Source organism: Durio zibethinus, chromosome 28 (assembly GCF_047325235.1).
Source record: "Durio zibethinus cultivar Kanyao isolate XHJ-2024 chromosome 28, ASM4732523v1, whole genome shotgun sequence".
Taxonomy (NCBI): Eukaryota; Viridiplantae; Streptophyta; class Magnoliopsida; order Malvales; family Malvaceae; genus Durio; species Durio zibethinus.
The window spans coordinates 6,978,082-7,003,763 of record NC_143189.1 but is presented as its reverse complement, the minus strand read 5'-3'; the positions used below and the strand labels follow the sequence as shown (position 1 = coordinate 7,003,763).

The following is a 25,682-nucleotide window of genomic DNA, read 5'->3' as shown; positions in this document are numbered from 1 at the left end:
AAACCCAAAGAAGCAAAGAAAAGAAGATGTATTTTTTTTTTTTTTTGAGGGAATAAGCAGGGATTTCAGATAATTTGTTTTCAGAAGTTTTTCAGTTAAAGAAAAAAGAAAGAAAGAGGCAGCAAAGAACAAGGAGAGAGCTAAAATGGATGTCTATTAATAGCAAAGGAAAGAAGCTGAAACGCAAGGAATTTGAGGGGTTTCAAAGAAGAGAAGGAAAACTTTCAGTTTAAAGAATCTTTGAATTGCAGGAAGGATTAAATCAAGCAGATATACAGCTGAAAAAGCAAAGAAGAAAAAATAAAGAAAGAAAAATTTTGAATATGTGGAGAAATCATTGACCCGTTTGACTCTATTATTCTCCCGCTAGAAAAAAAATTATTTGCGCGCTTTTTTATTTTTTTAATTACCAACAATTAGTTGAATTATTATGAAGGCATCTGGGTATTTTAATGTAACTAAAAAGTAAGATGATAATGAATCGAAATTCAATGAAATTTAGTTTGATTTTTTTAATTAATATATAATATCTTAAATTTTAAAAAATAAAAAAATTTCTTAAATCAAACCGATCCAACCAATTGTTACTGGTTCAATTATCACCTTTAGCTACCAGGTCATTTCCTGGAAGTGTAACAAATTATTGAAGAATAAAAATGGTGATGAATTGTCAATGAGTTCGCGTCTACTCGAACCGGGAATAAAGGCAAAAAGCCCATGCAAATTCACACCCACGTTTCAACGACCCATTGAATATTCAAAGACAAAGCAAGTCCAAAGCAAAGCATGATTGAGTGGAAAAACTGGGTTTCCATGTCTCTGTAATACAGCTGTGATCTCGTTGGAAAGATTCCTAATGTCCTTACTTCCATGCCAAGTACTTAAAAAAATACCCATTTTCTTATTTTTCTTTCTTTAAAAAATTGTTCTATACGCCTGTTGTTTAAATTGTAATTTGAAAGAAAAAAAAAAAAGTGCTTCAACTTTTCAGCAAGATTTTAGCAACTAGTTCAATACTACTTGTTGGCCAAGTTCATTCATCTCTCTATTAAGTTTTTGAAAAAGTTGTTTCACTTTAATGCTTTACTTGGATCATTTCTTTCATAACCTTCTTTCATAAGTATTAGCTGTTTTTAATTTGTGGCCAATTTTCTTAGCTTACATAATTATAAAAGATCAATATTCCTTTTTTTTTTTCGTTTTTGCTAGGAAAATTCGCATTTTATCAGATTGCAGATTAAAAAGTTATGTAATTAATAATCCCCACAAATAGATTAGAAAATATTAATGGGTTAATGTCATAAATAATTTTTTAATTATAATTAAATATTTAATGTGATATTTAAAGTTTAAAAATTTTTAATACAATATATAAATTGTAAATTTATTAATTAATATCATACTCATTATTAATGTGATCAGTTTCAAATAATAACATATGATAAATAAATAATTTTTTAAGTATCACAATAATTAAAAGATTTATAGTTCAGTACCACATTAAAAAATTTTTAAATTCAAATATTGTAATAAACATTTTATTATAATTTAAAATCATTGACAACATTAATCCAATACTTATTACCAAATAGCTTGCATGAAAAAATTTTGAAGAGAAGATGGTGAAAAGACCTTTTAATTATCATTAACATTAATTCCATGTGATAGATTAAAAAAAAAAGGTGTGACTATGAATATATGATGATGAAAATACTACCTGTTAGTGTGTAAAAGGAGAAAAAGAAAGAAATGATAAGGAAAACAGTCCTTAGAACGTCCCTTTATCCAAAAATGCTCATTTAGGCATGGTAAATTGTCATTCATCTTCCAACAAAAAATCGAAAATCCAAAATTTCTAAAACCAAAAGCCTTAATTCCTGGTTTGCATCAAAGCCATGATTCTAGCCTAGTTTTCAGTTGCAGATTTCACAATATCTGATAATTCTCTCCAAAAAAAAGAGTGAAAAAATGGGAAAAAAAAAAAAAAAAGAAAAGAAAAGGCAAATGTGGATGAATTGAAAGTGGAGTTGATGACGATGATAGAAAGAGAGTCAAGGCAAATGTGGCAATGGTATATATCTGAAATAAAGGTTTACCATTTTAGAAAGTTCATGCATGAATTGAAGGGAAACTAATGGTCCGAAGACAGCTGGCTAGCAATGAGATGGGAAAAATGCATGATGAGTAAGTGATCTGGTTATGGTTTGCTTTAGTGGAGTTAAGTCGTTATCAAACTCTTGGGTCGAGACAAGAATGAAGATTTCCTGATATCATATCAGCTGAAATTAAGGTTACATTGCGACCCAGATATGCGGTGAAATATATACTACTGCAGCAGCAAGTCACAGGAAAACTACATGTAGGATTATTATTTGTCTCATGTCCAATATTGCTCATCGAATTTGTCATGTTTCACATTTCACGTTAATAACAAAGGGAAGGCAAAGTTTCCGCCTGTAAACTAAAAAAAAAAAAAAAAAAAATTTGATCCCGTCCTTATCCCTCAGCCCCAAGCGCATGACCCCAATGCCTAATACTAACTCCCCGCCACCCTCTAGAGAAAACGAATTATACTTATGTTTGGATTGAAGTTTTTAAATGAAAGGAAAAAAAAAGTTTTTAAAATAAAAGAAATGATAGTTTATTCTTTATTTGGATAGTTAAAATGAATAAAAAAAATGGATTTATCACAATTTTTGTTTGGTTAAGTTGCGAAACGAAAAAAAAAAAAAGATATTATATTATATTATATGGATCTAATTATCTCCTTTTAAAATAAAATATTTTTTATCATGTGAATAATTTTGATATTAATTATTTTAATTAATTTTGAAAATTAATAAAAATAATTTCAATTAAAGAGAATATTAATAATAATTAATTCATAAAAATGTATGTTTAGAATTGTTTTATATTACAATATTTTTTTCAAAATTAATCCATAAATAAGAAAAATAAAAACTTAAATGTTTATTGTTAAGTTAAAACTAATCATAAATTTGTTTAAGTATTAGTATTTTCCTGCATTGTACATGTTTCATCATTTTTTTTTTATTGTTTAGAATTTGTAAAGTGATAACAAAATGAAAAAAAAAAAATTAAGACCTAAGCATAAATTAATAATATATAGAATTTGAAGCTATTGACAAAAAAAAACAGTTGAGAAATGAATTACAAAAAATTTTAAAGGCAACCTTAATAATTAACATCAATGATTAAACTTGAAAATTATAATAGGGTTCTTTAAAAAATGATAAAATATAATAAGAACATAAAATTATTTTATATTTAAAAATTTTTAATCTTTTTCTTTTCTTTGTGTTAACCCTAATTTGGGGTAGCTAAAACTTGGAGCTTTTGAAAGAAAAGGAAGGATACTCAATTTTCTTTATTTTCTTTTATCAAAATGTAAATGATAAATCAAATAAAATAAAATTTTTCTAACTTTTTCTATTTTTCTTTTAATTTTTTCCCATCACCTACCCTCAACCCAAGCATAGCACGTAAGGGCTAAGCAGTAACGATTGCTGATCCTTCGCACCAGAATAGAGGGTTCTCACACCAAGCCCATAACTTTGGGCTTCCGAGCCCTTTCATTGTGGACCCAGTAACTCATTTATTATTAGTTGGTTTTTATTTCCGGGGTAGGGTCAAATTTTAATTGGGTTGGTAAACGGATGTTCCGGTCCATAATATGGTCTGGGTGGTGGCGATGTGAGTTTGAACGGGCTTTGGCTTAGGCCCATCATCAAAACTTTCTTAGCTGTGGAGCATATATCCAAAGAGTCAATCTATGTGCCTCCATAGGTTCAGGATTCTGGGCAAACTAGGACACTTCACCGTTCACATGGAGAACTCTGATTCATTCCCAAAAAATGTGAAAAAACCTCAATAGACACAAGGGGGAAAAAAAGAAAAAAAGAAAAAAAAATCTGATATTGGAATTTCATACAATCAAAAACCTTATTATACAATGACACTTCAAGTCATAATTCTACTCATTAATCTTGGAGCTCTCTTCAAATATAAAACCTATGCCTAAATAAAAGTCAACAGATCCATTGATGGATACGATCCCAACAAAGTGATCCAAGCTCGGGATGAAAAACAAAAATGGTTGTAAAGTAATGTTACCATTACCCCCGTTAGTGGTCCTATATATTTGAAGAATATCAACAGAGGCTGCCTTGCTACTACCACAAACATCTCAAGAGGTTGATTAGAAAATGGAACAAATAGTTTTCTCGATCAACCAGTTCACGTCGAACCAATCTCTCTAAGTTGAGGTTTCGCGGTAGAAGATTGTTGTAAAAGCAACGTTGTGACAGAGGCTGCTGGCTGAGCCACTAGCGCTGTTACTAGCCTTGCTAGTGAGCGGGCCATCAGTGGCATGAGAGACGGTAAAAATATCCCTAAAATCATCGATGGAGGATTTTGTTACAAGATCAAGTCAAACAGATTTTGTTCTCGATATGAGTTTAGATGGCATAAGAGAATACCATATACATTTGCTAGTGCAGTGAAGGTTTAAGAAAATTCCCACTAAACATAGGTACAAAAATGCGAGGAAGAGTGCATAACATGATGTACTATGACGAACAAAATAAATTTGATCTGATGGTTGTTACCCTTTGAAGATGAGTTGATTGAAGAGAAATCTTGCTGGAAATGTAGTTAATCCAGGAGGTGAGGAGGAGAGACAGGGAAATAGTTGGTTGATAAGCAACTGAATTCTTTCAAAATATATTTTCCTGGCTGCCAATCTTCAGCTAATGTTCATGCCAACCTTACGCACAAAGTCAACCGCTGCAAGACTGTTAAAATTGCTGATACAATGACTGAGAAACCCACGCCAATGGATTTAATAGAAGCCCAAACTGTGGTAGTCCGTCAATCCCACTAATTTCTTGGTAAGTGACAACAAATGATAGGGGCCTCGATGTTTATGTATATGTCTGTTGCTAGAGGGCTTTTTCGATTTCCTAAGCATAAAAAATAGACTAACTTGACATTCTTGTCGAGGTCATTGTACCAACTTCCTAAGGCAGGAATGATTAAATCCCCCTTAAACAGGGGGCTAACACTTGGTTTTAGTTCTTACCAACCTTGATTTTTGAGTAGATTTGCTTTTATTTCTTGGCTTTAGTAAAAGAAGAATTGGGAGTAATGAATAGCTTGATTAACCCTTTCATTGAAGTGGCTATACGAGTGAATAACCCTTTTAAGTTTTTAAGTGGGTATTGGTTCAAGGCGCATATCATATCACAGAAAATTTAGAACAAAAATAAATAAAAAAGGCAGTTTAGTGTTCTGAGAATCCAAGGAAAATCAATGAGAATTGTCCCTGGATTGTTCCTATGGAGCAGAAAGGACTGTTACTTAGCTCTAAAATGTAAAGTCATGCCAAGAGGAGCAAGAAAACTACTTCTGAGTGTTTCCTGTTTGCTACTTCTCACTGATCCTTCCTCTTCCTGCACAGACAGTCACAGTCCAGAACAAGGCCAACAGCTCGCATTCGGGCTGCGGCTGGTATCATTCTCTGGGATCGTAAGTTAGGTTTCTTTAGTAACTACTTCGGAATTTGACTTAGTGTTACTTAGGAATATGGTACAACGATGCACTTTAATATGGCTCAAAAATCTTGAACCCAGCGTGGGTTGGTTGCAAACAGAAACAACCCATATCCTTGATATCAGTTCTTTAGTTCTGGAATAGATAGAGATGGTAGCCTGAAAATTCTGTGTGATGGGAGCGAACTCAATTGCCTTGTATTCAGCTCAACCAGCAATCCAAATGATGATGGTAATGTCGTGGTAAACGAACTGAATCCAGGTGGAACCGTAAAGCAGGTTTTCGTGGCAAAGTTTTGATCGCCCAACAGATACGCTTCTGTCAGGAGTGATATTGGGGATTAACTTCAAAACCGGATTCGGCTGATATCTCACATCATGGAGACGTTATACACCAGCAGCCGCAGGTAAATCTGTTAATTTGAAATATGATATTATGGTAGGAAAATCATATAAATAAAAAATTTTAAAATAATATAATTTAAAATTTAATAAAATTTAAAAAATTATATTTTATATTTTTATATAAATTTAAATTTATAATATATAATTTTTATAAAAAATATTATATAAATATAATATTTTACATGATATAATTATAAGATTTACCTAATACGCCTAAGTTTTTTACGGTTGGTATGGATCCCAATCGTACAAACCAACTGGTTTTCTGGCGGCGAGGAGGTTGACCCGGGCAAGATTCTAATTCTGAATTTCTATTATATTAAACTTTGCATACGATTCATATTAAAAAAAATTGCATAAATAAAGATTATAGTCTATAATAATACTTAATTTCAAATAAAATTTTAAAGTAATAAATTTATTCATTTTTTAAATTATTATTTTAATTTTAAAACTAAAATAATTTTCTTTATTTTAGCATTAGCACTGTTAATTTTTTTCTTTAAATATTATTAGTTATCATATTTTTAATTTAAATTTTTACAAATAAATTCTAAAAAATTCTCTGACAAAACAGATACCATTCTAGTACTATTAAAAATGTTGAAAATTGCCAAACATTTTAAAAAGAAATTTATCTTTTTCATAAAGAAAAACAAGTTGTCAGGCGGTTTGGTGGTAGCTGCTTCTTTTTGTTTGAGGCAGCAATTGATCACGCGCTAAACGCGTGTCAATTTACCTTCTCTATTTATATAGGCATTTTAGGAGATCTCCAAATTCCAAATAATTGTTTGTCTTTTAGGGTTGGGGCTTTGTTTTTCTCCGTCTCTCTATTTCTCTGATCTCTTCGAATTTCAGACGCAAGCCCTAACCCTAGGCTCCCAACTATGTCGTCAAAGCAAGGTACTGTCTTTTACACATTCAAAGATCTCGACTTGGTTAATTTTGATGATTCAAATTTCTTAGTAGGACTTTGTTTTTTCTCTTCCTGTTATTTTAAAAGATTTTATTTCTTCTTGTATTTTTCTGGGGCTCTTTTTAGGTGGAAAATTGAAGCCTTTGAAGCAACCCAAATCCGATAAGAAAGAATACGATGAGGTATTACAATTGTTTATATTATTTGAATCGATCTATCTTGTAAACCAAAAAGAAAATTATTTTTGCGTATCGTGGAAGATCATAATCTTTTTTTTTTCTGTGTGTGGCTTTAGACAAATATTACTTTGTCACAAGATTTGATTTCCTGTTAATTCCGCAGCATTGTTATTTAAATTTGTATTTTGTTTAATTTTTTGAAATTAGTAAACTTAATAGAACTTTGATATAGAAGTGAAAGTAAATCATGTTAACCTTCTGGAATTTGTGATGGTATATTGTGAATTGCAATTGTTCAATCTTAGAATTCAATTGTTTTTGCTGACATTATGGGCAAAATTGTGCAAAATTGTTAAGGTTAAATTCTGTATATTCTACTGGCCAAAAAAATTTCTGAATATACATGGTCTATTTTCATGTGCCAAGATTGTATCTTCCCAAAGAATCTTGTTGATAAACTAATTCTATTTGGAGGCATTTTGTCAATCTCAATTTATTTGTTATTGTGCAGCATGATATGGCTAACCTTCAGAAAAAGAAGGAAGGAGAGAAGGTGAGATGTTGGTTTTCAGACTCGTGCATTTTTGTTTTTCCCCTTAGCTCTTTGTTCTCCTTGTACTGATGTTTTGCGAATCACTAATCTGATTTGTTCTTTGTGGTGAGCAGGCACTTAAAGAGCTGAGAGCAAAGGCTCAAGAAAAGGGCACATTTGGTGGTGCTGGCCTCAAGAAGAGTGGGAAGAAATGAGGGTCTAAAAATCAAGCTAAACCAAAAAAACTATTGAGTCTTGTGTTGTGATTACAATTTCTATTAAGATGATATCTTTTGGGATGATTTGATTCTCTAGTGTCATACTGAATTTGGCAATTTGCTGCAAAGCCATGTGTGGAATGTTTGTAAAAATAAATTTAAAGTTCTACGTTTGTGCTTATGTTTGTGTTCTTAAATCTGCTATAGTTTTGATTTGCTAATGCCTGGATTTGGCTTTGGCTTATCAAATATAACAGTTGTGAATCTGATGACAATAAGTTCTTGCCTTTTATGCATCATGAATTTTCATTTGACGGTCTTTCATCTTTGATAGAATGATAGGTGCTGATTTTATGCCTGATGTGATCATCAATCATGGATGATCAGATGGACTCTAAGTCCGCTCAACTAACTATAGACTTTTAATTCAATAACATTGCAATTTTGTACACCCATTAAATGAGCGTTTAGATCTTAAATATGCCTAGCCTTTAGCTTATCTTCGGTGAAATTTGAAACTGATTGTTTCTCCCATATATTATCACAATATAATTCAATGTTGGTTCTTCCTCGCCATCCGTCATTTCAACATTATTTTTTGGATAACGAACTATATAATCAAGTGTAGTTAATGCCTCAAGATTGAACAAAATGGCTGTTTCTCTCATTCAGAGGGTAAAAGTAGGACAGAAATTGAATGAATGGAATTTATACTCATTAAAATGAATTCCACAAGACCAGGTTTGTTCACCAAAATGAAACCATATCTAATCTTCTTTATCTAACAAAACTGGATTCCAAATCAAGTACCCCAAAATTTTCAAAATTCATTTATCAAGCCAGAAAGATCAAAATCACATCACATTTTGAGCTGCAGCAATAGTCCACTTTTCCATATTAGGGTCTAAATGCTTAGATATCGGCAGTACCAACTGTTGGATTTGTTATAGCAAGATTTTAAGGCAGTCAAGGAACTCGAATTCCTCCGTTATAGCTTCTCTACCTTTTCCGGTTCTTCTTCCTTTGAGGGTCTTCTTCTTCTTCCTCTTTCTTTTCGTCATCTTCCTCCTCTTCTTCGGGAGGATCAGCTGGCATTGGTGGAGGTAATGGTGTTTTCATTGGGCTGAATTGGGGAAAAATATCTGGCCTCCGCCCAAGTTTGGGCCTCTCCCATATCTTCAACATCCAGTCATGCACACAGGATAATCAAAATGGCAATGGTAAAAGAATTGTCTAAATCTAACTAAAAGACTTTCTATATAAAATGAAATTAAAGTATCCCAAAACAGCAATATCAACTCATAAGAATTTCAAGAAAGAGGAAAGCACTGGGAATCCCAATTGAAGACCTGTGTCTTGTGATATTTTTTTCTATGAAGGAAAGTTTGGACAACATCATGCCTGATAAACTTAAGATCTGAATGATGAATCATACACAGGTCTTCTTTAGGCAAATTATATACTCCATTCAACTGACATGCCACAGAATCCTTTAAATTTTGTGATTGGACAACCACGCAAGCTCAGAGTCCAGGATCACCACGACTTTATTGTTGTGTAATATTGAATTCACTTTTCCAATAATAAACAAGCTAGAAGAATGCATCCATTGGTTAGAATTACATTTAAAATATATATATATATATATATATATATATATATAACATTTGTTATGTCAGCATAAATCATATGTCAAGACGAGACAAAAGTATTTCTTTGATGAATGATGACCTAAGGAGTAGAAGAAGCCCTATAAAATTACATTTGCAAGGTCATAGTGAGAAGGAAAAAATATTTCCGTATCAAATGTTGGAATTTGCAGAAAAAAGGTAGTATATCACTGTCATGAGTAAAAATCAAAACAAAGCTCAATCGCTTCCCCACTCTCCAGTGTAATAAAAATGAAGGGTGCCCATCATATTAAGTGGTACCTTCGTCAAATTCTTAAGCATAGCTATCCTACTTCATATGGTACTAAACATGTTACGAAAACATGGATAAGTTGGTACACAATCAAATTGCCCATCAACCTAAGAGATTCATATTCCGGCGTTAGGCTTCAAAATTCTTTGTTCGAAAAGCTCCAATATGAACTTTTGTGCTGATCTAATAAGACCCAACTTCTAAGACATTCTAATTGAACATTGGTTCATCCATTTAGCTACATGATTAGACCTGTTTTCTTTTCTTTCATTCCTACCAAAGATGGTGAAAAAAGAAATAAAAATCCAAAACTTCAAAAAAATAGAATTTAAAGAAAGAAGAAAACGAAAAGATTTGCAAAATAATTACTATGGGGAAATCGAGAGGGGACGACGAGTCATTTTCTCTTCCTCGGGAGCCATGCAGACAACATGCCTCTTCAATACGCTGTAACTCAAACGAGAATTTCGACGAAAAGCACGAGGCAGCCAGACATACAGACAAGTAAAACTACGGGTCTGAAGTTAAAATTTGATGGAAGATCTTGATGTTGAAGTAGAATTAGAACAAGGAAACGAAGAGGAAGAAACCAAAGAGGATTTTGTTAATGCAGCTGTTGTTAGCAACGCCATCATCCCGGTGTTGCCGCTCTTATCTCTGCTATTGTTGTCTCTCCTTTATTTTTTTCTCTTGGTTGAAATTATTTTGAAAGAAACCCACGTTGGGTTGATAAATCATGGGAATGGGAAACAGGTTGGATTTTGAGATTAAGCCTTGGCATTGGATTTTGAAAAAGCCCATGGTGGAAACTTGATGATCTACCAGAAGGAAAAAAGAGTGGAATTAGAGAGGATTAGAGAAAGATAAACATGATTTAGTTTTCTTGAATCTTGGGTCTTTTTGTTTCACCGAAAGATTTTTATATTTTTATATTTATTTTATAAAAAATTTTATTTGTCAATAAAAAATTAAAACTGATCGATAAAAAATTATGCTATATATTTTTTAAATTGCCTTCCCTTTTAAGAAAGAGAAGATAATTTTTGATAAAAAAACTATCTATAAATAGAAATATTTATTAAACTTATGAGTATAATTTTATTCAAATCCAACTTTAGACATAATTTTTTAAGTTTGGATTTAATTTGATTTGTCTTAAAATATTATTATATTAATAAAACATATTTTTATTTAATTTTATTTTAAAAAGTTTTAAAAATTATTATTAAAGGTCTTCTAATATTTTAATTTTAAATATTTTATAATTTTACTCAAGATACACTTTGGACATTATATTTAAATTTGAATTTAACTTTATCTGACCCAAATATTATTAAATTAATGAAAAAATATTTGCATTTAATTTTAATTAAAATTTAAAATATTAATATTAAAAATCTTTTGATATTTTAACTTTAATATTTCTCTATTGTATTTTATTAAACATAAATATTTTTAATATATCAATAATTAATAATATTATATTATTATTTTAATAATAAATATTAATTTAGTAAATAATATTTTTATTATTTTAATAATTAATAATATTATTTTAATTAAACAAATATTTTAATCATCTTAAATCTTTTTCAATTTAAAATATATTATTTTATATTTTATTGACTATTGTATTTATATTATTATTTTAATAATAAATATAAGTAAATAATATATTTGTTATGATTTAATAATAGATGCTTTCAATATAAAATATAACTATTTTAATAGTATAAATATTTTTAATATTTTAATCATAAATATTATTATTTTTAATATTTATTAAATTACTAAAAATAATATCTTAAGAATAATAATACTATCTAAATATTTTAAAATATTAATGTAATTAATAATGAATACTTTATTTTTAAGTGTTTAATATTATATAATATTAAAAATTTTTAATATATTTTAATAATAAATAATTTTTAATATTTTAATAGTTATGTTAATATTATTTCAAAATATCAGATTTTTCAAAAAATAATTAAATAAAAAAATATTTTTCTTTAATTTATTCAAATAATAAAAAAAATTATAATTTTTCAAAAAATATAAATATTTTTTAAAGAATATTTTTTTAAAAATCAAATTTTGCCAAACAGAACCTTGAATGGTAATGGTTTAGCATTTGGTTGTTGAAGCTTATTACAAGACTTGGCTTTGAATATTGCTAATAAAGAGAGGAGTTAGAATGGTGGAGTGCTTGATATTTGTGGAATGTGACGAGAAGAAATTACTTATCAAATGAAAATTTGTGTTGAATTTAGAATGATCGAGTTTATATTTAATATATTATCAATGCATATATTTTATTTAATATCAATAAATTAGATGATATTCTCTCATATATGTTCAAAAATAAATTTTTATTAGTCTTCAAAATAAATACACAAAAACTTAATTTTAAAAAATCTTATTAATGAGTTAACATCATTTGATTTATTAATAATATATAAATTTTATAAATTGAAAGTATATCAAATATAAATTTAATTTTAAAATGCATCATAATCTACTATGATTTTTTTTAAGAGAAAAAGAATTAAACCTTTTTTTAAAGTAAAAGCTCATGCATTAACCATTTAATCAAATGTTTAGATGTAAAAATAAATAGAGTGTTTGACAAATAATTTATAAATAGACTCAATTTTTATTTATTTTTTTATGAATTAAATGAATAAATTTTGAACATAATAAAAATTAATTTATATTCTATTCATTTATATGCAAAATCTATTTGTAATAGTGCATATGATATAGCTTTTCAATTTTACTACCACACAATCATAAAGTTAAAATAGTAGTAGTTATCAATAGTAAAGCGACTAGTGACAATTGAACAAGTGTGTAGCATCAAATTCACATGTTTTATTTAATTGTATAAATGCTACGATGAGACAGAATTTTGATAATTCCAAACAAGTACTCTCCATTCGAAAATAGGTATCAACACGCCTTATGAATCACATGCACATAAAATGTTGTTTCTAACATATTCATTTAAGGAGAAGTATGATTTTATCAAGTGTTTTGTCATTTTGTTATTTTTCTTTTGTCTCGTGACCAAGGCACTTTTGCAGGCAGCAGGGGCTACTTGTTATAAAGTTTTTGAGGAACTTGGACTGCTGCAAATTGTCAGCTCCTCCAGGCTCCACCGCTTTCAAGTACAAAAATCGTCAACAAGTTGAGATCCAAATCCAATGATATGTAAACCTCTCGGACAACTTATCCCATGCAACATCCTGACACCGTTGCACGTATTAGTCACATGTTTTCCACACAGCCTCTTTCTGACTTGGCCCACTCGAGACGGTCGTTCCCTGTGAGTGGCCTGCCTTCCACATCCAATCAAGATATCTCTTCTGCCAAACCTGAGCTTTTAAATACCTTTTTTTTTTTTTTTTTTGCCCTTCACATTTATTTTTTTATTTAAATTTTAAAACTTTAGAATATATATTTTAGTAAATTACATAATTGATTGAATCTTCATATCCAATAATTAAAAAAATTATATTTAGATTTGGAAAAAAGTAACCGGAAAAACTTTATAAAAAATTTTAAACTTTAAAAAATTTTTAGATATAGATTTTTAGAAGTTTATGAATTTAGAAACAGTTAAAGAGCTATGAAAAAATATATTAAATAATTTTATTTAAAAATAACTTTAAAAATATCTTGCCTTGCCTAACAATCGTCTACAACATAATTTTCAAAAACAAATCTGCCCCATACAACTTGCAAGTTGCAATAACTCCACAAATTTTCTCAACCAAAGGAAACTTATTGTACCAAGATCTTATTGAAATAAGTTACTGTAGTGAAAGACATATCTCCATCAAAATTAGGCCACCAATTCGATGTTAAGCTAGGAAGGCGCCAAAATCCCAAAATCCCAAAATCTTGAACATCGATTAGAATACATTGATTATATATCTGATCTATAAACTATTTATATTTGGTAATCTTGTTAGGACAACCAATCCGCCGCTGTGTTATGAGTAGTATTGTTATGGCTTTACCCTTGGAGAGCCCGGAATTGAAATCTGTTTGGTCTAAAGTTATTATCCTTGATTGGATTTCAAGAATAATGTTTTGAAGATTGACAAAGCTCTTATCAAAGTGATGACTGATTTGGTCCTACATGTTTTCAATTCTATATAGGTATGTATTCTATTGGAGAGAATTTTTAGTTTACCAATTTAAAACTGCTCCAACTCGAGAAACACTTTTTTTATTTCCATATTCATCTCTGTCAGTAGGGTTTGAGATTTTTGGGATGAGTTTGTATTGGTTTTTTTGGAATTCTTGGAAACAAGGAAAATCTGATCCTGGGTAATCTGGTTGCATCATACATATCTGAGGTAAAGGTTATTTTGGATTTGAGTTTTGTGAAGCTTGGGTTTTGCAGATTTTGGGAAGTTGTTTTTCTTTCTTAAGATAGATGACATAATAGTCAAACTTTCCTGAGGATTCACTAAGGAAATCAACTTCAGGGTCTCCATTATCATATCTTTTTTTAAGCTTTTGCTAGGAAGACTTTTTCTTTTGTTTCTTTGAAGTATCATCATCATCATCAAAGAAGCTTCTGTATGTGTCCTTTTGACATTTTTGGCATCTACAATTAATGTCCTAATAACAATGTCATTTTGGAGATTTGTATGCATATACAAGTTTTCCATCAGACTGGAAGTGTGTGACTGAAATATTTAGCTCAGCTTGATATTTTTACATCATAAAATATGTTGGAAAAAATGTTAGAAGAGGAACATATTTTCCTTTGTTGTGATCAAACTCAATTGTCATAGTGCCATCTTGATTTGTCTTGTAGGTTGTATCAAAATGTTGAATTGGTTCATCTTTTTTCCAAATCTTTTGATAATTTGTTATCCACAACTTTGGGAGAAGTTTGGCAAGTTCTTCATTAGATATCTATTTTGGAATGTGAACATGCCTGGGATTTTTTTCTGCCACTTTCATCTTTACAAAAACAGCATCATCAGAGTGAGAAAGAGTCAAGTTAATGGCATGGTCTTGAATTTTGTATGCCATCTGATAGTGAAGGGTTGCTTGGAGTTTTTTCATTTCAATGCCTACAATCTCGACTTGAACTTTTAGAGCATCTAACAGTGTCGGATCATGGAGAGACATATTATAATTTGAAAAAACTATGAAAAAGATAGTTCTTGCATTAAGCGTCGTCTTAACTATGCCAAGTATTGCATGCTTGTATTCTTTAAATCTTGTATCCAATAAAGCCATTCTGGTACATATAAGAATATCATATATGTCATAAAAAGTTAAAGCTACTCTGATTGCACCAAAGTAGAGATGAGTATATCCTTGTTTTAACCACTGTTGAGAAATTTCTTTTAAAATCTAAAGAGTAACAAAGTGCTCTTGAGTTTTTACTGAAAGAATACATTGATCAAAGTTTGTGGCTTCAACATGTTCTTTAGAGCTTGATATTTTGGTTTTAAAAGGGTTTTTATAGATCTAGTAAGGAAAATAAAAGAGTTTGAGAAAGTTGTATAAAGATTTTACAAGAATTGTTTATTGAAATTTCTTTTCTTCTAGGATATAATCTATTTTATAAAGAAATTTTAACTTAGAAGAAGAAGATTTTTTAAGTACAAGAGAAGAGGAAAAATACAAACTAAAAGAATATCTAAAAGTGAAAGGTTAAGAATTAAAACTAGTAATAGTAGAGAGATCCATGAAAATAAAACTCTCTTTTGACTTTTTCTATCCATCTCAATAATTAAAAAGCATAACAGAATATCTTTTTTCTATTTAGAACTGTGCTTTGATACCATTTCTAAATACAGGGTAGAGATGTCCTAGACTCGAGTAACTGACGGATTTCAGTTCTGGGCTCTTCGAGGGTAGAGTCCTAACAAAACTACTTATAACACAATGACATATCGATTGTCTTAACAAGATAATACCAAACATAAGCAGTCTATAGATCAGACATATAACTAAAGTATTCTAACTAATATTCAAGACTCTGGCGTCCTCCTGGCTTAATGTCAAACTGGTGGTCTAACTTTTATAGAAATATATCTTTCACTACAATAACTTATTTCAGTAAAATCTTGGTACAGTAACTTTGCTTGGTTGAGAAAATGGATTAATGATCTATTTGATAATTTTACAAAAATTTTTTATGTAAAAATCTATAATACTGTGACAACTACAGAGCATACTCAACTTGTATCATTGCAAACTATGAAATAAAATAAGAATATCTAAATCTAAGCTGGACTAATAAAAAAAAAGAAAAAAAAGTATCAAAAGAGAAGAGAAGTTTTAGCCAAACATATTTTATAAAAATATTTTCTTACAAAAGATAACTTCTTAGGGAAGTTTTTTCTATATTCCTTATGGGAAAAGAAGCACACAATTTATATAGAGAAAAAGTAAACAAATAGTAACCTAATTGGACTAAGTCATGATTATGGTTCATGAGGGACTTGATATAAAGTGACTTTAATAAGGTTATTTTAGTAAAGTAGCATTAGAAAAGTAGACATAACTTAAAATAGACATAAAGCTAACATAAAGTAAACTTGACATAAAGCTGATGTAAAGTTTGGTGAGGCGTCAACATCAACTTTGGAGAAAAGCTGAAAAACATCTAAAAATCATCACACATAATTATACATAATTGGACTAGAATATGATATTCTTTTGTAGCGTCATGATTGGATTTTTGACATGATCATCATCATTTGCGTGAGTTGTGGTGTTTTATGGAGAGAGGTTAAGGTGGGAATTATCTGCACCTAGAGTGAAATCATAACCCAAATCTTTTAGCCATTGATTCGGATCAAAATCATCACATGGGTCCTATAAGTCTTGCCATTCCATTTCTTTAAAAACATCAGAGGGTTTTCAATAATGATTCCATTCTACCGGTCCTACATGGTCAAGTTCATATCTTATAATTTTAGGGAAAGGTTCTGTCCATGCATCATCAAATCTGGTATCATAAATTTTTTTTTCAATTTTGATATGATAATTGTACTCTGAAGGATAGTTTTTCCATGGAACATCATTTTGGAGTTCTAGCTAATTCTACTTGAGAATTTTGTGATTCATTTCACAAATCTATCTTTGAAATTTTGTGTATTCAATAGAATGATCAAAAAGTGATTATGACAATGAATAACCTTATGGCTATAAATTACCGCATATGAAAAATACTGAGGTTCTTTTGCTAAATAACTACATGACTTGTGAAAAATTAGAATAATGTGAGGATCAGGGAAGAATTTTGTGTATCTCTCATAAGTGTCTATCCATTTGATCCAAATAGGGATGGGTTTGAACCATTGGAAGAACATTTTGAGGTGCTAGTGATTGGGGTCCATCTAGTGCCTTTTTGGGTTAATGTTTGACTGTTGAAAAAGGTGGAAGAGTGTTATGAGTCTTGAAAGTGGAAATTCCATAGCAATGTAGTAAAGATGACAAAGATACCATATAAAATAAATTATTATTTTTGAAAAACAAAACAGGTCAGAAAATCTAAAAAGATGGATAAAGAGGTATTCAGGATGTATACTAATAGATTCGATAGAGGTGTCTCCAAATCTTCTGAGTATTTTGGATTGGTATTTGAATAAGAGGTAAAGGGTTTTTTGGTCAAAGGTTTTGGTTTTAATTAGTTTTGGTAATTCTGAAGAAAGACTTTCAATTAAAAGATTAAAAAATTCATCAGGTAAGTCAAATTCATCATCAACGTGAGGTGTTATAGCAAAGATAACAAAAGTATTTTTAAAGATGAAGCTTGGGAGAAAGAGGGTGAAGGATTCATCATGAAGATTACTGAAATAATCTGCAGGGTATTTAAAAAAGGTTTGGAGGAGATCTGATTAACATGTTTGGAAAAATGTTGTCTTTACCTTTTATATATGCGATAGTGAAGGAGTATTTCGAAAACCACTGAGAAAGTTTGAGCAACTATGCATTTGACATCTATTTTTTCTTGAAATTAAGCACCTGATCAAAAGCTAACATATCCAATTCCAACAAAAAGTGGCATCCAATGAGGTAAAATTTAAATCTTTAAAATTTATACTTTATAGCTAAAATTTTTTTTAGTGTAGAGTGATAATGGACTTTCGAAACTTTGAATTTGCCATTTTTGTAACCACATATATGTTTGGTTTCATTTTTTTCTTCTAAAAGGATAGTCAACCAAAATTTGTCGCTTGCATCTGTCTGCAATATCTTTTTTTCCATCTGAAAGAATCTTTAAAGTAAGAAGTAATTATGCTTTTATCTTTAGTGTTTGTACTACTTTTGTCGACATCTGGGATCACTTAAGAGGTTTTTTCTTTAACATTTGTCTGAGAGGATGAGTTAACTGTATAAGATCTGAGAAGAATTCACTTATGTAGTTTACTATATCAAAAAATTACTGTATTTGTTTTTTAAAAAAATTTTCATCAGAAAAATCTGTAAGGGTTTAAACAATGTGAGATTGAGCTATGCACTATCTATCTTTCAAATGCATGCTTAAGAAATCAATTTTTGAGGTACCAATGATCATTTTTTCTCTAAAAATATTATCTCATACTGTTAAATAATCTGCTGAAACTTATCTAATAATTATGTGTGAGATGTGACATCTAAAGAAAGTAGTAAGATATTATTAATGTAAATCACTATATTGTCAAGAATAGAAGTAAATATCTTTGTCATTACTTTCTGAAATAGGGAAGGGGTAACTTTTAGTCCAAAAGGCATAATTGTCCACTAAAAATGGTGTTGAAGGATGCAAAATACCATTTTGTAACTGTCTTTTGGATGTACATGTAATTGCTAAAATCTTGTTTTCAGGTCAAACTTGGAGAAGACTTTTGTATTTGCCAAATTTGTAAACAAAGTTTTTCTATCTGAAAGGAAAAACTTATCATCTGCAAGAAAATTGTTAAGAGGTTTATAATTAATCACCAATCTTAATTTTTCATAAACTTGTTTTGAACGTTTATTGACATAAATTACTTTACATGCCCATGGAGAACAAGTTGGTTCAATTAAACCTTAAGCTTGGAAAAGGGAACATTCTTGGATTGCTAGTTTGAAATGATCTGGGTTCATACCCGAATGACTAGCTTTTATTAAGTTGGCATTTTCATCTTTTTCAAAGAGAAGGGTAATGAAAAATTCAAGGTTTTTCCAAATAGGGTGGTCACATTTATGAAAGAATTTTGAATGAGTTTTTGCACATAAAATCTGAATAAACTTTTGTCTAAATTCTTAGAAGACATTTGGTTGAACGGTAAAGGTGAAAAGGTTTGGAAGATTTTTCCAAAGTTTAAAATAACTTTAAACTTTATACCATTTTCACTAAGTTTTAAACATGGTATACTGGTTATGACATCAAAACTAATAACAAGGTCTTTTTTAGGAAGTGAAGATCCTAAAATCTTTTGAGTTATTTGACAACTTGGGAAGATCTGAAAGGTAACATGATTACTGATAAAGTCTATATAAAATACATTCTTATCAACAGTCTTGAAGAAGGTTTTCTATTTTTTCCAAAGGGTTTTGGGTAACACAATGCGATTGGTTATGGTTTGAACTATACCAGTGTCAAAGAATGTGATAACTATTATAGAATGAGAGTGTTTGTGAGGGAAGATCAAAATTTAAGCTAAAGGTAAGTTTTAAGGTTGAAGGGTTTGAATTTTTTAAAAGTTCTTGTATCATCTTTACTGATCTCTTGTCTGACTTTGGGTAGTTTTTTGCAAAATGTCATTGTTTTCCACAGAGAAAACATTTTTCACTTTTCATTTTTGGGTTGCTTTTCTTTCTTGTAAATTTGAATCTTTGAAATCTTCTAGGCTTTTTTGATCTTTTTATTAACTTCTTATTTTTGAAAAAATGGAAGTTTAGTCTAATTCTTCTTATGTGCCTTTTTTTTTTTCTGTGATTGCAAAGACATGTGGAGTCCTTGAAAAAACATTTGATTTAGAGTCCAGAGAAAGAATATGAATAAGGTTTTTTTAACTTTCTAGAATTGTTTACCAAGTTTGCAATGTATTTGTGCTTTTTGCAAATCTTGTTAAGGGGTTTTAGCATCATCTTATAGATATCACCAAGGTTTATAATTTTGAGATCAAAAGATTTAAGGTTCAGTTGTGTCTTTGTTTGCTGTGCAAGTTCTTTTAGAACAGAGTTTAGAAAAGCTTGCTTCAGGTTGACATCATCAAATCCACCAAGTATGTAAAAATATTATGAGAACTTTTGATAGTGTTTGTTAAGGTCTTTTGGATATAGGGAACAACATTTTAGCTTAAAGAATTGTTCTCTTATCTTTTCCAATCTGTGAGTGTTTTGGTCATAGAATATTGTTGAAAACTAAGATATAACTTTTATGATTGTTGGGCATTGAAAAAATTGTAATTGTCTGTATTCATCAATATTGTCTCAAAAATTTTTTAAAGTTTCAACTAATCTAAAAACAAATCTGATCATGACTATGTTCATCGTAATATTGGAATTGGAGTTTAATTCAACTAACCCTTATGCTAGGAATTCTTGGAACCTTGAGGGCCATTTTGAAGGAAGAATGTCATCAATTGTAAAAACTAAGAACTTTGATGTAGAGGGAAAAACATGTGTTTGTTATAGATGAAGGTGTTGTTCAATGTTCATTGCATCAGGGTTGTGTACTTCTGAATTTTTTTCTAGAACTTTAATTGTTGGTTCTATCATGAAAATCTAAGAAAGTTTTGACTCATTTGAATCATCAATATCAATTGTATCATCTGACTTAATGATTTTTATTTGATAATCTATTTCAAAAGTAAAGAGAAAGATATCTTCAATGAAAAATTAAGAGAAATTTTCTTATGCTATCTGATGAATTATTTTTAAAAAGTTTTATGTATGAGAGATTATAAGTTGTACAAGTTTTTAGTTTGTTTGAAGTGTAAGGTTTGAAGGTATAGAACTTGAGCTTGGTTTTAGTTTTAAAGATTGAAGAAGTGGTTTTTCTACAACTATTTTGGGTTTTGGATCAACTGGTTATTTTTTAAAAAATTTGTAAATCCATTTTTCAGTTGTATCAAAGGAAGGTTGTTCTGGTTGGTCTGATATGAGAGTGAAATATTGTCTTGGTTGTGAGAATGATAGTGTAGGAGGTGCTTTATACTGAAAATGTGTGAAAAAAAGTTTTAAAGGTGAGATTGAAGGGTTGTATAGTTGATAAGAATGAGGAGTATAGGTTTGGTAAAGGGTATCATGCATTCCAGTATTGAGGAGAGTGGAAATATTGTAACTGAAGACTACTTTTTGTTGTTATTAGCTAATTTTGAAGATCTACAAGTTAAATATTAAGACTTTTTATTACTCTCTCTTTCAATGAAAGCATAAGTGAATCCAATGTTGGTTTCAGTCATGTATCTGAGTTCTTGGTCTAAAGTTATATAGGGTAGAGATATCCTAGACTTGGGTAACTGACGAATTTCAATTCTGGTTCTAAATACAGGGTAGAGATGTCCTAGACTTAGGTAACTGACAAATTTCAGTTTCGAGCTCTCCAAAAATAGAATCTTAACAAACATACCTGCAATACAGCAATCGTAGAGTCCTAACAAAACTACCTGTAACTTTGATACCATTTCTAAATATATGGTAAAGATGTCTTAGACTCGAGTAACTAATATATTTCTACTTCGAGCTCTCCAAGGGTAAAGTTTTAATAAAACTACCTATAACACAATGCTGGATCGATTGTCTTAACCAGATAATATCAAACATAAGCAGTCTATAGATCAGACATATAACCAAGGTGTTTTAATCGATGTTCAAGACTCTAGCGTCTTTTAGCTTAACGTCAAACTAGTGGCATAATTTTTATGAAGATATGTCTTTCATTATAGTAGCTTATTTTAGTAAAATCTTGGTACAGTAACTTTTCTTTAGCTGAAAAAGTGGATCAATGATCTATTTGACAATTTTACAAGGATTTTTATACAGAAAATCCATAATACTGTAGTAACTGCAGAGCATACTCAACTTATGTCATTGCAAACCATGGAATAGAAGAAGAATATCGAAATCTGAACTATATTAATGAAGAAAGAAGAATGAAGCACCAAAAGAAAAGAGAGGTTTTAACCAAACATATTTTATAAGAATATTTTCTTACAAAAGAGAACTTTTTAGGGAAGTTTTTTCAATATTTCTTTTAAAAAAAAGAGCACATAATTTATACGAAGAAAAAGTAAACAAATAGTAACCTAATAAGACTAAGTCATGATTATGGTTCTTGACAAACTTGACATAAAGTGACTTTTATAAAGTTACTTTAGTAAAGTAGCTTTAAAAAAGTAGACATAAAGTTTACATAAAGTAAACTTGGCATAAAGCTGATGTAGAGTTTGGTAAAGCGTTAACATCAACTTTGGAGAAAAGCTGGAAAGCATCTGAAAATCATCACATATACTTATACATAATTGGACTAGAATAGAGAATTTTTTTGTAGCACCATAAGTGGATTTCTAACATGGTCATCATCATTTATGTGAGCTATAGGTGTGTTATGGAAAGAGGTTGAAGTAGGAATTGTCTGCACCTGAATTGAAATCATAACCCAAATATTTTAGCTATTGATCTGGATCAAAATCATCATATAGGTCCTCTAAGTCTTGCCATTCCATTTATTTGAGAACATCAAAGGGTTTCCAATAAAGATTCTATTCTACTGGTCGTGCATAGTCAAGTTCATATCATATAGTTTCAAGGAGAGGTTCTATCTATACATCATCAAATCTGGTCTCATAAATCTTTTTATCAATTTTGAGCTGATAATTGTACTCTAAAGGGTAGTTTCCCCATGGAACATCATCTTGGAGTTCTGGCCAATTCTGTTTAGGAATTTTATGATTCATTTCACAAATTTGTCCATGAAATTGTGTGTATTCAGCAAAGTGACCAAAAAGTGATTATGACAATGAATAACCTTGTGAGCTATAAATTACTGCATATGGAAAAGACTTAGATTCTTCTGCTAAATAACTGCATGACCTATGAAAAATCAAAATAATGTAAGGATTAGGGAAGACTTTTATATATCTCTCATAAGTGTTTATCCATTTGATCCAAATTGGAATGGGTCTGAACCATTGGAAGAACATCTTGAGGTGCTGTGATTGGGATCCATCTGGGTTCTTTTTGGTTAATGCTTGATTGTTGAAAAGGTGAAAGAGTGTTTTGAGTCTTAGAAGTGGAAATTCTATAGCAATATAACAAAAGTGACAAAGGTACCACATAAAATAAATTGTTACTTTTGGAAAATAAAGTGGGTTAAGGAATTTGAAAGGATAGATGAAAGGGTATTCAAGATGTATACCAATAGATTGGATGAAGGTGTTTTCAAGTCTTATGAGTATTTTGGATTAGTATTTTAACATGTGGTGAGGGGCTTTTTGGTCAAGGGTCTTAGTTTTAATTAGTTTTGGTAATTCTAGAGAAAAACTTTCAACTGAGAGATTAAAAAATTCATCAGATAAGTCAAATTCATCATCAAGGTGAGGTGTTGTAGAAGAGATAACAAAAGTATTTTTTGAAGATGAAGCTTGGAAGGAAAAGGGTGAAGGATTCATCATGGAGATTACTAGAATAATCTACAAGGTATTTAAAGAAAGTTTTAGAGGAGATCTGGTTAACATGTCTTTGCCTTTTATATATGCGGTGATGAAGGAGTATTTCGAGAACCACTATGAAAGTCTAAGCAACTGTGCATTTGACATCTATTTTTTTTTTAAATTAAGCATCTGATATCCAATTTCATGAGAAAGTAGTATCTAATGAAGTGAAATTCAAACATTTGGATTTCATACTTTACAGCTAAAATTTTTTTTCGTGTAGAATGATAATGGAGTTTTGAAACTTTGAATCTACCACTTTTATAATCACATATCTGTCTGGTTCTTACTTTTTCTTCTAAAAGGATTGTCAACCAAAATTTGTCACTTACGACTATCTGCAGTATCTTTTTCGCATATGAGAGAATCTTTAAAGTGAAAAGTGACTAAACTCTTATCTTCAATGTTTGAACTACTTTTGTTTACATTTAGGACCATTTAAAAGGTTTTTTCTTTAACATCTATCTGAGATGATGAGTTAACTGTGCAAAATCTAAGAGAAATTCACTCATATAGTTTATTATGCCAAAGAATTATTGTACTTACTTTTTAGAAAGATTTTCATTAAAGAATTCTGCAAAGGTTTGAGCAATATAAGGTTAAGCTATATACTGTCCATCTTTTCAAATGCATGTTTAAGAAATCAATTTTTGAGGCGTCAATGATTTTTTTTTATCTGAGAGCATTATCTCATACTATTGAATAATCTGCTAAAACTTATCCAATAACTATGTATGGGATATTACATCTGAAAAGAATAGTAAGATATCATCAATATAAATTAATGTATTATCAAGAATGGGAGCAAATATCTTCATCATCATTTTTTGGAATAGAAAAGGAGTAACTTTTAATTTAAAAGGCATAACCATCTAATGAAAATGGTGTTGAGAGATGTAAAACACTATTTTGTATCTGTCCTATGGATGTACACCTAATTATCATAATCTTGTTTTCAAGTTAAACTTGGAGAAGACTTTTGCATTTGCCAGATTTGCAAACAAAGTTTTTCTATCTGTAAAAAAAAACTTATCATCTACAAGAAAATTGTTAAAAGGCTTGTAATTAATCATCAATCTTAATTTTTCACGAACTTATTTTAAATGTTTATTGACATAAAATGCTTCACATACCATGGAAAAGAGGTTGGTTCAATTCAACCTTAAGCCTAGAGAATAGAACATTCTTGGGTTGCTAGTTTGAAATGATTTGTGTTCATCTTGAATGACTAGTTTTTGTTAGATTGACATTTTCATCTTTTTTAAAGGGAAGGGTAATGAAAAATTTAGAATTTTTTTAAAAAGGGTGGTCACATTTATGAAGGAATTTTGAATGAGTATCTGCACATGAAATCTGAATGAACTTTTGTCTAAATTCTTAGAAAACATATGGTTGAACAATCAAGGTGAAAAGGTTTGGAAGGTTTTTTTTAAGGTCTAAAATAATTTTCAAACTTTATACATTTTCCATTAAATCTTAAATTTGGTATACTAGTTATGACATCAAAAAAAATAACAAGATCTTTATGAGAAAGTAGAGATCCTAAAATCTTTTGAGTTATTTGACAACTTGGAAAGATCTTAAAGGTAACAAGATTACTGATAAAATCTATAAAAAAATACATTCTCATCAATGGTCTTGAAAAAAGTTTTTTGTTTTTTTCGAAAAGTTTTAAGTAACATAATGGGATTGGCTATGGTTTGGATTGCACTAATGTCAAAGAATATGGTAACTATTATGGAAGGAGAGTGTTTGTGAGAGAAGATTTGAACTAGGGCTAAGGGTAATTTTTGAGGTTGAAGGGTTTGAATTTTTTAGAGTTCTTGGACTAACGTGTACTCAAAACAGTGATCATTTAAAGAATAATCTGAGTTTGAATCTAAATCTAAAGTATCATCATCAAACTACTTGATTATAAATAGTGATCTTTTATTCTGTTCATCATCAAGGGAAAAGACTAATTCATGGTCATTATTTGAAAGATTAATACCAGAGATATTTATAATATCTTGTATCATCTTTATTGATCTTTTGTCTGACTTTGGGCAGTTCTTTGCAAAAAGTCCTTGTTTTCTACAGAGAAACATATTTCACTTTTCATTTTTGGGTTGCTTTTTTTCTTACAAATTTAAATTTTTAGAATCTTTTAGGCTTTTATAATCTTTTGAACAGCTTTTTATTTCTGGAAAAGTGAGAGATTAGTCTAATTCTTCTAATGTGCTTTTTTTTATGTGATTACAAAGACATGTAGAGTCCTTGGAAAAATATTTAA

At 29.8% G+C, this 25,682-nt stretch overlaps 1 pseudogene across 1 annotated transcript; it reads right to left on the bottom strand.

Moving 5' to 3' along the window:
* Window positions 1–8,512: 8,512 nt before the first annotated feature.
* LOC111281214 (uncharacterized) lies at window positions 8,513–10,259 on the bottom strand (annotated as a pseudogene). The gene is made up of 2 exons (XR_016335106.1): window positions 10,113–10,259; window positions 8,513–8,996 (listed from the first exon to the last, which is right to left on the bottom strand). The product of XR_016335106.1 is annotated as an uncharacterized LOC111281214 (transcript).
* Window positions 10,260–25,682: the final 15,423 nt, after the last annotated feature.